This window comes from Zootoca vivipara, chromosome 4 (assembly GCF_965207765.1).
Source record: "Zootoca vivipara chromosome 4, rZooViv2.hap1.1, whole genome shotgun sequence".
NCBI lineage: Eukaryota > Metazoa > Chordata > Lepidosauria > Squamata > Lacertidae > Zootoca > Zootoca vivipara.
The window spans coordinates 90,523,426-90,535,958 of record NC_142587.1 but is presented as its reverse complement, the minus strand read 5'-3'; the positions used below and the strand labels follow the sequence as shown (position 1 = coordinate 90,535,958).

At 48.3% G+C, this 12,533-nt stretch overlaps 1 protein-coding gene across 1 annotated transcript in view; it reads right to left on the bottom strand.

The window, feature by feature from the left end:
* The window catches only part of GRM5 (glutamate metabotropic receptor 5), a 107,445-nt gene extending 100,520 nt beyond the window's left edge, over window positions 1-6,925 (bottom strand). The window contains exon 1 of the mRNA XM_088668420.1: window positions 6,687-6,925. The gene's annotated coding sequence lies outside the window, so the exon portion shown is untranslated. The remainder of the gene's footprint in view (window positions 1-6,686) is intronic.
* Between the last annotated feature and the right edge of the window lie 5,608 nt (window positions 6,926-12,533).

Below are 12,533 nucleotides of genomic sequence, written 5' to 3'. Positions count from 1 at the left end.
ACTGGCATTCAACGTCACCACCATCTCAGACCCCCCCATCGTCTTGGGCATGAGCTGGCTGGCGCGCCACGACCCCTCCATCAGTTGGCACCAGAGATGCATCACTTTTGGATCGGACTTTTGCCTGGAACATTGCATGCAGCACCAACCAGGGGAGGGGCCTCCCATAGCCACGGTGGCCACCATGCACGTCAAAGGGGGTGAGGCGATACCCAAGCCGTACTGGGACCTGCAGGAGGTCTTCAGCGAAGCGGAGTCCGACCACCTACCCCCACACAGGCCTTTTGACTGCCAGATCAACCTGGTGCCAGGGGCCACTATACCCCCAGCCAAGCTGTACGCCATGTCAGACCAGGAACTGGAGGATCTGCGCGCTTTCATCGACAAGAACCTCAAGCGGGGGTTCATCAGAGAAAGCAAGGCAGCAGGGGGCAGCCCGGTCTTCTGGGTGGACAAGAAAGACACGCAACAGCGCCGTCTTGTGGTGGATTTTAGACGGCTGAATTCAGTGACAGAGCCAGTGGCTTTCCCCATGCCCAGAGTGGATGATCTCCTGACAGCGGCACGCAGGGGCAAGATTTTCACCAAGCTAGACCTGAGGGGGGCGTACAACTTGATCAGGATCCGGGAAGGCGATGAATGGAAAACCACGATGTTCACGCCTCTGGGCTCTTTTGAATATCTGGTGATGCCCTTCGGGTTGCAAGGGGGCTCAGCATGCTTCCAGGCCTTCATGCACCACGTCCTGGGGTCCCTCCTCTTCAGGAAATGCTTGGTCTTCCTGGATGACATCCTTATCTATTCCGATGACCCAGGGCAGCATGTGAAAGATGTCAGGGAGGTGTTGCAGCGCCTGAAGGAGAACCACCTGTATGTGAAGCTGGAGAAGTGCAAGTTTCACACCAAGGAGGTGGACTTCCTGGGCTACAAGCTGTCAGACAAGAGGCTGGCGATGGACAAGGACAAGGTGCAGGCCATCCTGGACTGGCACAGCCCCAGCACGCGCAAAGATGCCCAACGCCTACTAGGCTTCGCCAACTTCTACAGGAAGTTCATCAAGAACTTCTCTCGCGTTACGGCTCCCATCACTGACTGCCTGAGAGGCAAGCAGAAGTTCAGGTGGACACCAGAGGCGCAAGCAGCGTTCGAAAGCCTCAAGAGGGTGTTCGCCTCAGACCAGAACCTGTTCCACGTGGTTCAGGACGCGCCCCTACGCGTGGAGACAGATGCTTCTGATAAAGCTGTGGGCGCCATTTTGTTGCAACTGGACGCCAACAGAGAGTGGAGACCCTGTGCCTTCTTCTCCAGGAAGTTGACCCAGCCAGAGCGAAACTACACGGTGTTTGATCGGGAACTTCTGGCGATCCACGCTGCGTTCCAGCACTGGAGACACTTCCTGGTGGGCGCCAAGCACCCCATCCAGGTGTGCACAGACCACAAGAACCTGGAGTTCTGGAGAACGGCCAGGGTGCTCAACCAGCGGCAGATACGGTGGGCAGAGTTCTTCTCGAACTTCAACTTCTCCATACACTACATCCCGGGAGAGCAGAATGTCAGGGCGGATGCCCTCTCCCGCAAGCCAGAGTACATGGAGGAGGAGGCGCCACCGGCACCCAGGCACATTTTCCCCCCGTCAGCATGGTCCTGCGGAGCAGCAGTGGTGAGCGAGGCAGAACTCACAGCACTGACGGCAGCGGATGATTTTGCCAACCGCATCTTCAGAGAACTGAGAGGGGGGGGGAGCAGGCAAAAGACTTTGCAGAACGCAGGGGGCTGCTTTTCTACAAGGGTGCACTGTACCTGCCCACCACCCAGCTTAGACGTACGGTCCTCAAGCAGATGCACGACAACCCAACGGCGGGTCATTTTGGGAGGGACAAAACCGCTCACCTAGTCATGAGACACTTCTGGTGGCCAGGGGTGCGGGAAGATGTTCGAGACTATGTACGGGGCTGTGACACCTGCCAGCGGGCAAAGGTGGTCAGAGCAGCGCCACCGGGATTGCTGGAGCCCTTAGCCACGCCACACAGGCCGTGGGAAGTGGTGTCCATGGACTTCATCACAGATCTGCCTTCTTCCAGGGGCAAGACCGCAGTGTTGGTGGTGGTGGACCTCATGTCCAAAATGTGCCACTTTATACCGTGTGCCAGGGCGGTCTCTGCAGAAGAGACAGCCAAACTGTTTGTGGATCACGTATTCAGACTGCATGGATTACCTTTAAGGGTTATTTCGGATCGTGGCCGCCAATTTGTTTCCAGGTTCTGGCGGCGGCTCATGAACCTCCTGCAGGTGGAGGTCAGCTTGTCGACGGCTAGACACCCGCAGACCAATGGACAGGCGGAGAGGGTCAACGCCATTCTGCAGCAGTACCTGAGATGCTACGTCAGCCAGCGGCAAACGGACTGGGTGGATCGCCTGCCACTGGCAGAATTTGCCTACAACAATGCGGTGCACGTCTCCACAGGGGTGTCGCCCTTTAAGGCCAATTACGGGCGCGACCTCAGATCTTTCCCAGAGAGGGAGGGGGAGGAGGAGGAGGAGGGCCCACAGGCTGAGGATTGGGCAGAGGAACTGGAGACGGTGCACCAGCAGCTCAGAGAACACTTGGAGAGAGCCAAGGAAGCGTACAAGAAGGGGGCAGATCGCCACAGGCGACCGGGGGAGGTCATTAGGGTGGGGGACAAAGTTTGGTTGTCCTCGGAGGGCCTTCCCATCAGAGGGAGGTGCAAAAAGCTGGCGCCCAGAAGGTTGGGCCCCTTCACGGTCACGCAACAGGTCAACCCGGTGGCATACAGGCTGGCACTGCCAGAGGACATGAGGGTGCACCCAGTGTTTCATAGATCGCTGCTGTCGCCGTACAGGGAAAGCAGCAGGCTCCGAGGCAGCGAACAAACCCCTGAGGGAGGGGGGGAGAGAGAAGGCAGGGAGCAACTCAATGAGGCCACGGCCATCCTGGACTCAAGGAGGGGGGTGGGGGGCCTGGAGTACCTCATGGCATGGGAGGATGCTCCACCGTCCCAGAATGAATGGGTCCCAGCCACTCAGATACAAGAGGAATTCCTGGTAGAAGAATTTCACGCCCTCTTTCCCCATAGACCCAAGCCCTGGCACATGGAAAGGGAGGGAGAGGGGGAGGAAGCACGGGAGAGCAGTTCACCATGGCGCTGGGAAGCGGAGTTTGAGGAACCAGAGGATGAGGTATGGGTGTCACCGAGATCCACCCAGTCAGAGGAAGGAGCAGATTGGCAGAACATTTTTACCCCTACCAGCTCTGACGCCACGGACTTTTTGGGATTCCCGTCCTCCCAGGCGGAAGGGGGGGGCTCGCAGGACTGGGGGGAGGTGTTCACACCAACGGGCTCGAAAAGCACTGAGTTCTTAGGCTTCCAGTCGTCACCGACACCTGGGGGGGACCTGGGGAGGGGTGAAGGAGAGCTTGGGAGGGGGGTGGATGTGAGGGACAGGGGATATCGCGAAGTCCCTCCCCTCCTGAGTTCAAGCCCATCCCCGAGCACAGGGGAAAGCAGAGAGAGTTCCGATTCCAATGGGGAAGCAGGAAGTCGTGTCCGAGGCTCAGGCAAGGTAGAGGAGCCAGGGTCCCAGGTGGGACAGGAAGGGGCGAATAAGGGGGGGAGACCCATCCCCCCAACTCCGGAATTACGCAGAAAGAGGAGGGGAAAGAGGATGGGTCTGCCAAAGCTTTTGTGTTGGAGAAAGACGCGCCAAAAGCCATTCGGAGGTTCTGGAACCGACTGATCACATCACTCCGTGTAAATAGCAATGACTTCAGCACTGTAAATACGCAGCACCAATAAAAGAATAAAATGCAGAGCTGCGTAGCGTCGTTACTCTGAAGTAGCCCACTCCGGCCACTGTGACAGGAGGTAACGCAACAACTACTGTACAAATAAAATACAAAATGCTTTGTTCTCCTCTGGCAAACGCTCCTTGCAAATATGCAGATTTTTAGCGAATTAGGATTTGGTTTTGGATATCCATTTCAGTTTCTTTTTTCTACTCCAGCAAGGGAAAACCCACAGCAACTCTCCAGTCAATGTTTTATTGCTCCAATATAAACAAACAGCAGTGTTCCATTACATGACCCCTTACTGATCTGCACTTCCTGTTCATTGATGAGGAGTAAGAATCATCTGTCCTGCCTGAAGCAGTGGTCATAAACAGGCTGGATCTGCTCCCAGCTTCTGTATTCAGTCTAGCACTATATTACAGCTCCTGAAAAACAGCTGATCCCATGTGCAGCTGTCAAGTGGGGCTGGAAAACAGCCCAACTCTATCTCCCAAGCACTATGAAGCTAGGAGAGACTCGGTTGTCTTATCAAAAGACTCTAGTCTAAGTATGTACAGGTGAAACTCGGGAAATTAGAATATCTTCAAAAAGTGCATTTATTTCAGTAATGCAACTTAAAAGGTGAAACCAATATATGAGATAGATAGATAGATGCATGACATGCAAAGCAAGATATGTCAAGCCTTTTTTGTTGTAATTGTAATTATTTGTCATTAGGTGGGTCAATTATAAATGGAATGCAAGTAATGAAATATAATAGTGATGTTTATTTTTGTATTATTGTAACTACAGTTACTACGACTCGACAACTGAATTTTTCGACTTACGAATGGGGCAAATGACCGCACACTTACGAATTTCTCGACATCCAAACGGAAACCACTGCAGTTTTAGATAGGGTTTTTTAGATGGGGTTGCTTCAACTTATAAATTTTCCCGTTTCCAATGCATTCCAATGGGAAATCGCATTTCCTATGGCGCTTTTCGACTTATGAATTTTTCGACCTACGAAGGTGCCTTCGGAACGGATTAAATTCGTAAGTCGAGGAACCACTGTATTTGTTTTATTACTGTGGAATTTCCAAAAGAAAGCATTTGTAAAAAATAAAATTAAAAATTATAAGTTGCATTACTGAAATAAATGCACTTTTCGACGATATTCTAATTTCCCAAGTTTCACCTGTATATATTGAATATTGTATCCCTGTTTATTCCTGCCCCATCTCCTCCTCCAGTTGTCTCCTCTGTATAAAACTTCAGATTGTGAGCAACAGACCTGTAATTGGCCAACTTTTCAGTTATGCAAAGAAATCCTTGCCAGTGCCTCCTGGTACAGAATCCCATCTTAAAGATATAAAACCAGAGGAATGGAGATGCCGTAGTGTGGCGCTTGTGTGCTGGGCACCCACAGTACAGGGCCCAAGTCTGCACCACTGCATTAGGCCTCTGCCAACCTGTCTAGGTGGTATTTCATGCAACATCCAACACATAGCCAGGGAGCCATAGAGCACCATAGGAGGAGATTCCCGGAGCCAACCATCTGTTCTGTCTTATCAACCCTTTTTGTCACCACAGTCTCTCACAGACAACCATATCACTTAAGGCAGTGAAGCAGTTTTGCCCTTCCAGTTCTTTTGGGCAGCCTAAGCCCACACAATTACATCACAATGGGCATTCAAACAGAATCTATATCCACAATTTATTTTGCGTGGGGAAGTACCTTCCTACCGTATCTCCATCCACTATCTCAACGATTTTACCATTTACAACATCTTATGAAATGCTAGCAACAAAAACTTTGGACTTACTCATTTATAGGACTTACATTATTAAGACCCAACACCCTCAAAGACAGCCAGTGCAGATAAACAGATTGTTCTTCATATAGCAAGACATATATATATATTGGGGTTATTCAGTTATATCATATACAATTTATAGGGGCACCAAGATCCATCCTCTGCACGCACGCACACTCGCTCTTAAATTGAGCAAGATAGAACTTTTGTTTTACATGCTGTTGCTAATTCCTCCTCTTGGTAAGGAAAAACAGAAAAGAAACTTTTCTGCGAAGTACTCCGTCCAAGTCAATGAAGAATCTGCTCTGTTAATTACTCAGGCAATGTGTGGTCAATACAAGTTTATTTTCTATCTGGATTATAATAGCCAGCCAGCTCTGATTTATGCATAGGTTTTGATCTCAAAAGATATAACCAAGTCTAGTTAAGAAGCTCATTATGTTTCTGCTAAATGTTATTTTAAAAACAAAAACAAACAAACGGAAAAGACAACGGTTCCCAGTTCAGCTCAAGTCATTCACAAATAGTCGGATGTATAACCCCACCTGCATCAAATGACATATTCAGCTAATTCAATGGGAACCGGATGGGGATCACAATGCAGGCAGCACCTCCTTTGTTGGATTCAGCTGAAGGAGTTTGTATCTGCTTTCAGCATTTCCAGAAATATTAGCTATCTAACGCTTGCACAGATTTACCTGAGCAATTATTGAAAGGCTCTTTTAAAAGGCGCCCTTTTAATTATATATATAATTATATAATTATATATGGTACTCACAAGCTTGTATAAGGCAAAACAGCCAGCACCATCTCAGGAGAGGTATACCTCTTTCTCACGCAGGAAGTGATGCTGCTTCTAAGATTATCTTTGGTGCAAATGTCTGTGCAATAGCCAAATCCCCAAAGCTTGCTTTTAAATTCTGTACTATTTCACAGATTTGCATGTTTGATTTCACTGACTGAACTTCACGCAATTTCTTTCTTTCATCGGATGGCCACCCTCATTTGAATAGCGCAGACTAAAAATGCATTTGTGCATTCTGATGAAAACGGCAACAATTATCTGCATATTTACTCACCTGCCCAGCAACAGAAATTCTCCAGTGAGGCCCAAGCGCCTCATAGCCATCAGCAGCCCTCGTACTGTCATGCCCTCACAGAAGCACACCACAACTCTCGCCTTGGGCAAATGGCTTCTCAGCTTCTCCAGTAGCCTATCAAAGCTCTGCTCGCCGGCATTGCTGTAGATCTTGTAGGAATGGGCAATGCAGACCCCTTCCTTGCCCGACATGTCTTTGAAAGCTTCCATTCCACTTTCGCCATAGTTTCCTGAGAGAGAAGAAGAAGAAAAAACACACAAAGACATTAGCAATAAGGTTCCTAAGGGGTGAGACAGCGCCATCATTTTATGCAGCTGAAAATTGTCAGAATCAGGCATTAAGTGTGGGGGCACAAACCCTTTGGAACTCCTTGCCACTGCCTATCTGATAAGTGCATTCTCTGTTCTTTCTGGCACCTGCTAAAGGTATTCCTCTTCCAGCAAACCACCATGGATTTGATTTTTATATATTTGAAAATGTGGTTTAAAACTGTGTTGTCGTTTTTTTTTAAAAAAAATTATATGTGCAGTCTATATAGAATTGTTTTATATATATTTTTATTATATTGCAAATTGCTTTGGGGTACTTTGCAGGAAGTGATTCATAAATGAAATACAGTAATAAGAAGGGTATTATACAGCTATGTTTTACTCAGACTCACTGAAATTAATGAGCGTGGGTAAGTCATTTCAGTGGGTATGCTCTGAGAAACACCTATTTGCATACCACCTAATGATATTAGTAGTAGTAGCAGTACTGATTCAGTGTGCAAGACCTGGGGACTTAAAACTGGATGAATCCGATTCCAGCCTTTCCTTTGCTGTAGTTACATTTCAGAGATATTCAGGCAAAATGTCTGGTTTCAGCCTCACTTCCCCTCTTAAAAACAACAGCAGCAGCAGCAACAACCACCCCTCTCACAAAGCTGTTCTGGGGACAAAAGAAAAGGGCAATTGTGATTTTATACTATTTCTGTTCATTTTGGAATTGCGTAAGCTCCTGTGAGCTGGAACAGGCACCATTATCCCAATGCGTAAAGTGCTTACATGTGTTCTCTCTGGGTCTCGTCGTTCATTTCCATACATATGGCTCTATTTGCATATAGCATTGCCATGCTACAGACTAGATAGAGGCCAGGCAGGGTGCATCTCTGGCATCCTAATGTTGCATGCCCAGGCAGAGACCCCCTACCCCAGGTGACACCCGGGTGGAATAATGACTCGTGACAACATGTTATGGGATTAAAATTGGCCACAACTTTATGTGAGTGTTTGGAGGCGGTTGGAGGATGGATGGCGGCTAACAGATTGAGGTTGAATCCTGACAAGACAGAAGTACTGTTTGTGGGGGACAGGAGGCGGGCAGGTGTGGAGGACTCCCTGGTCCTGAATGGGGTAACTGTGCCCCGGAAGGACCAGGTGCGCAGCCTGGGAGTCATTTTGGACTCACAGCTGTCCATGGAGGCGCACGTCAATTCTGTGTCCAGGGCAGCTGTTTATCAGCTCCATCTGGTACGCAGGCTGAGTCCCTACCTGCCCACTGACTGTCTCTCCAGAGTGGTGCATGCTCTAGTTATCTCTCGCTTGGACTACTGCAATGCGCTCTACGTGGGGCTACCTTTGAAGGTGACCCGGAAACTACAACTAATCCAGAATGCGGCCGCTAGACTGGTGACTGGGAGCGGCCGCTGAGACCACATAACACCGGTCCTGAAAGACCTACATTGGCTCCCAGTACGTTTCCGAGCACAATTCAAAGTGTTGGTGCTGACCTTTAAAGCCCTAAACAGCCTCGGTCCAGTATACCTGAAGGAGTGTCTCCTCCCCCATCGTTCTGCCCGGACACTGAGGTCCAGCGCCGAGGGCCTTCTGGCGGTTCCCTCGCTACGAGAAGCCAAGTTACAGGGAACCAGGCAGAGGGCCTTCTCAGTAGCGGCACCCACCCTATGGAACGCCCTCCCACCAGAGGTCAAAGAGAACAACAACTACCAGACCTTTAGAAGGCATCTCAAGGCAACCCTGTTTAGAGAAGCTTTCAATGTTTGATGGAGTTCTGTATTTTAATATTTTGTTGGAAGCCGCCCAGAGTGGCGGGTATAAATAATAAATTATTATTATTATTATCCATCCCAGTCCCTGGCCAGGGATCTGGGGCACATCAGGGTTAATCAATTGTATATGGGGATTGGGCTGGCTCTGGAAGGCGTTATGTTTAAGCCCCCCCCCCCCATTTCACCGCAACATAGGGGAGTGCACTGACAACCTTTCAGCGTATGGCCAGTGACTCCCCTCAACACAACCCCTTTAAGGAGGGACTCTGGGATTGCCGCTGCAGGGGAGGGGGCGTGTGGCACCGCTTCATGCCCCCCCATGTAGGGAAGATAGACTAAAGGATTCCACTCAAGGCCTAAAACCACCAAAGTTGTGCCTCTCTCCAGACGCAATTGGTTCTTTGAACTGAGGTTTGGCGGGAACCTCAAGGTTTGCGCCTTGGGGAGATGGGCCAGGAGCGCTCTGCCTGGAGTCACATAGGATCAGGGGTGCTGCATGCGGGCACTCAAAGGGCGCCCTCCGTTTGATGTAGAGAGCAGTCATTATACATGAATGTGCCAGTAAATGTGCATTTTAACCTGATGGAGCATAGAAAGTTCCTCAGTGCGCACCGTCTTATTTGCCATGCAAGGCCTAAGGACCGATGAGGTCAAGGCGTGAGTGTACGCGTCTTTTGTCAATTTGGCTTCCTCCTTTTTCAAACCTTGAATCTTTCCTGGAACAAAAATCTGCACACGCAAAAACCTGCATGCGTGTGTGTGTGTGTGTGTGTGTGAATGTCTCCTCATCTATGCATTCCTAACCACAATTTGGCCTGATATAAGATAAGATAAGATATCTTTATTGTCATTGTCCCCTTGCGGGAACAACGAAATTGCTCGGTTGCTACATCCACTCAGATAAAGCATTCCGCATAATCCATAATTACAAAACCTAATTAAAAACAGTAAGTATAATACAAATAACAAATAAAATAAGATGACTTCAAAGTCCAGGCTTTCCGTTTAAGGCCAAAATCGCTCTAGAGGAGAAACTGTTCCTGAGACGGCTCGTTTTTGCCTGCAATGTTCTATATTTCCGTCCCGATGGCAGGAGCTGAAAGACATGGTGACCAGGGTGCGTTGGATCTCTTGATATATCTAGTGCTTTTCTATGGCACCTGGTGGTGTAGATTTGTTCTAAGGTGGAGAGTGAGCAGCCAATAATGCTCTCTGCTGTTTTGCTGTTTTAATAATTCTACACAGCCCTGCTCTATCCTGAGAAGTACAGCTTCCATACCAAAACACATAAACCATATATTCATTTCTGCAAGGGATTTCCCCAAATGTTATGTAGCATGCCATTGTTTTCACTGCTATAAGATCTTTTGGACAAGCTTTTTGATTAGGGAGCTGCATTGGAATTTTTTTTCTTTTTGGAGGTGGGCACATTTTGAAGGATAGCAGTGTTTCGGTTTGCTTAAAGGTAAAGGGTAAAGGGACCCCTGACCATTAGGTCCAGTCGCGGACGACTCAGGGGTTGTGGCACTCATCTCGTGTTATTGGCCCGAGGGAGCCGGCGTACAGCTTCCAGGTCATGTGGCCAGCATGACAAAGCTGCTACTGGCGAACCAGAGCAGCACACGGAAACGCCGTTTACCTTCCCACTGTAGCGGTACCTATTTATCTACTTGCACTTTGACGTGCTTTTGAACTGCTAGGTTGGCAGGAGCTGGGACCGAGCAATGGGGGCTCACCCCGCCGCAGGGATTCAAACCACCGACCTTCTGATCGGCAAGCCCTAGGCTCTGTAGTTTAACCCACAGTGCCACCCATGTCCCTTTCAGTTTGCTTAGTGGCTCACGAAGTGTGAGCAGAGAAGGGAAAAGGCAGTGAAGTCAGAACATAATGCCTTTTGAGCCATGGCCCATTGAAAAGCCTTGCAACAGTCCATTTCTGACTGATGGGACACCTGCATATTCTTGCATTGCAGGGGGTTGGACTAGATGATCCTTAGGGTCCCTTCCAACTCTACAATTCTAAGTTTTCTATGATTTCTATGTTTTCTAAGCCAGGGATGGAGAGCCTCTGGCCCTCCCGATGCTGAAGAACTCCAACTCCCATCGGCCCAAGCCAGCATAACTAATAGTCGAGGATGATAGCCTATCCTCCAGCATTTCATAGAATCATAGAATCATAGAGTTGGAAGAGACCACAAGGGCCATCCAGGCCAACCCCCTCTGATGAAAATTCCCTCTGATGAAATTTTCATTTCTCTGATGAAAATACGGCTGTCCTAATCAATAATAATAATAATAATAATAATAATACCCCACCCATCTATCTGGGTTGCCCCAGTCACTCTGAGCAGCTTCCAACATATATAAAAACGTAATAAAACATTAAACATTTTTTTTTTTAAAAAAAACACCTTTCCTATACAGGGCTGCCTTCAGGTGTCACACACACACACACACACACACACACACACACACACACACACTTAAACTTTCTAAATTACATTTCAAAATATTTATTGAAACAACCTTAAATCAATGACTTCCCTTCTTCTCTTTCGGTGGTTCATTTTGCACACAGTGGTACCTCCGGTTATGAACTTAATTCGTTCCAGAGGTCCGTTCTTAAGCCGAAATCATTCTTAACCTGAGGTGTGTTTTCGCTAATGGCACCTCCCCCTGCTGCCTCACCGCCGGAGCACAACTTCCGCTCGCATCCCAGGGCAAAGTTCGCAAGTAGGGACATCTACTTCCGGGTTAGCGGAAGCATTCATAAGGAGGACGGGACGTAACCCGAGGTTCCACTATACCATACATCCCTGCATATTTTACATGAACTAAACTATTCCATAATCCATGGTTACATCCATCAAAACTTATTTTACACTGTTGAATTTATCTTAATGCTACTAGAGTTTTTAAATGAGCACAATTTTTATCCATATATTCGGTTAACGTTTTCCAGTCTTCTTTAAACACACATTCTTCTTGTTCTCTTCTTCTATATGTTGTCTCCTAGCTGTGCATATTCCATCAGTTTAAGTTGCCATTCTTCTTTGCTTGGGACCTTGCTCGTTTTCCATTGCCTTCAGATGTCTTCTAAAGACTGCAAAGTTACTTATCTCCTCGGCTCAGGGGTTGCATAGCTCCATACCCTCCAACATTTCTCCGATGAAAATAGGGACGTCCTAAGGAAAAGCGGGACATTCTGGGATGACATCAGAAGCTGGGGTGGCTTCTGTTAATCTGGGACTGTCCCTGGAAAATACGGACCCTTGGAGGATTTGGGATGAGAGCTGTGGCCCAACCACATTTGGTGTGCCTCATTTTCTCCATCCTTCCATGACACTCAGTACCTACAGCCCAAAGCAGGGGAAAGTGCTGTTTTGCATAGTTGGCCTCTAAGTGTCGAGCTCAGTAGCCATTTCCCAAATTTTGTGGCCGGTTGAATCGTTTGGGCATCAGATGAAACTCAGTTGCTGCCTCCGATGTGTGAAACAGCTTGAAGCAGAGTTGCTTTCACAGGCAGAGTGGTAAGCTGCCTTGCCTAAGACGAGGGGGAAGCGCTTTGGAAAGGATGAGTGCTCTTAGTGAGGTGTTATGAATTTCAGCATTGAAAGAGAAAAGAAAACAGGGGGTTTCTATCGTTCAGCTGGGAATGGTATAGCTGCACATTGCAGTGTGTGTGTTTGTGCTGGAGGGGTTTCAGAGGAAAAAACACGCCACAGCATTGCAATCAAGACATCTCCGTTCCCAAATACTTGTCGTATATAAGCTATG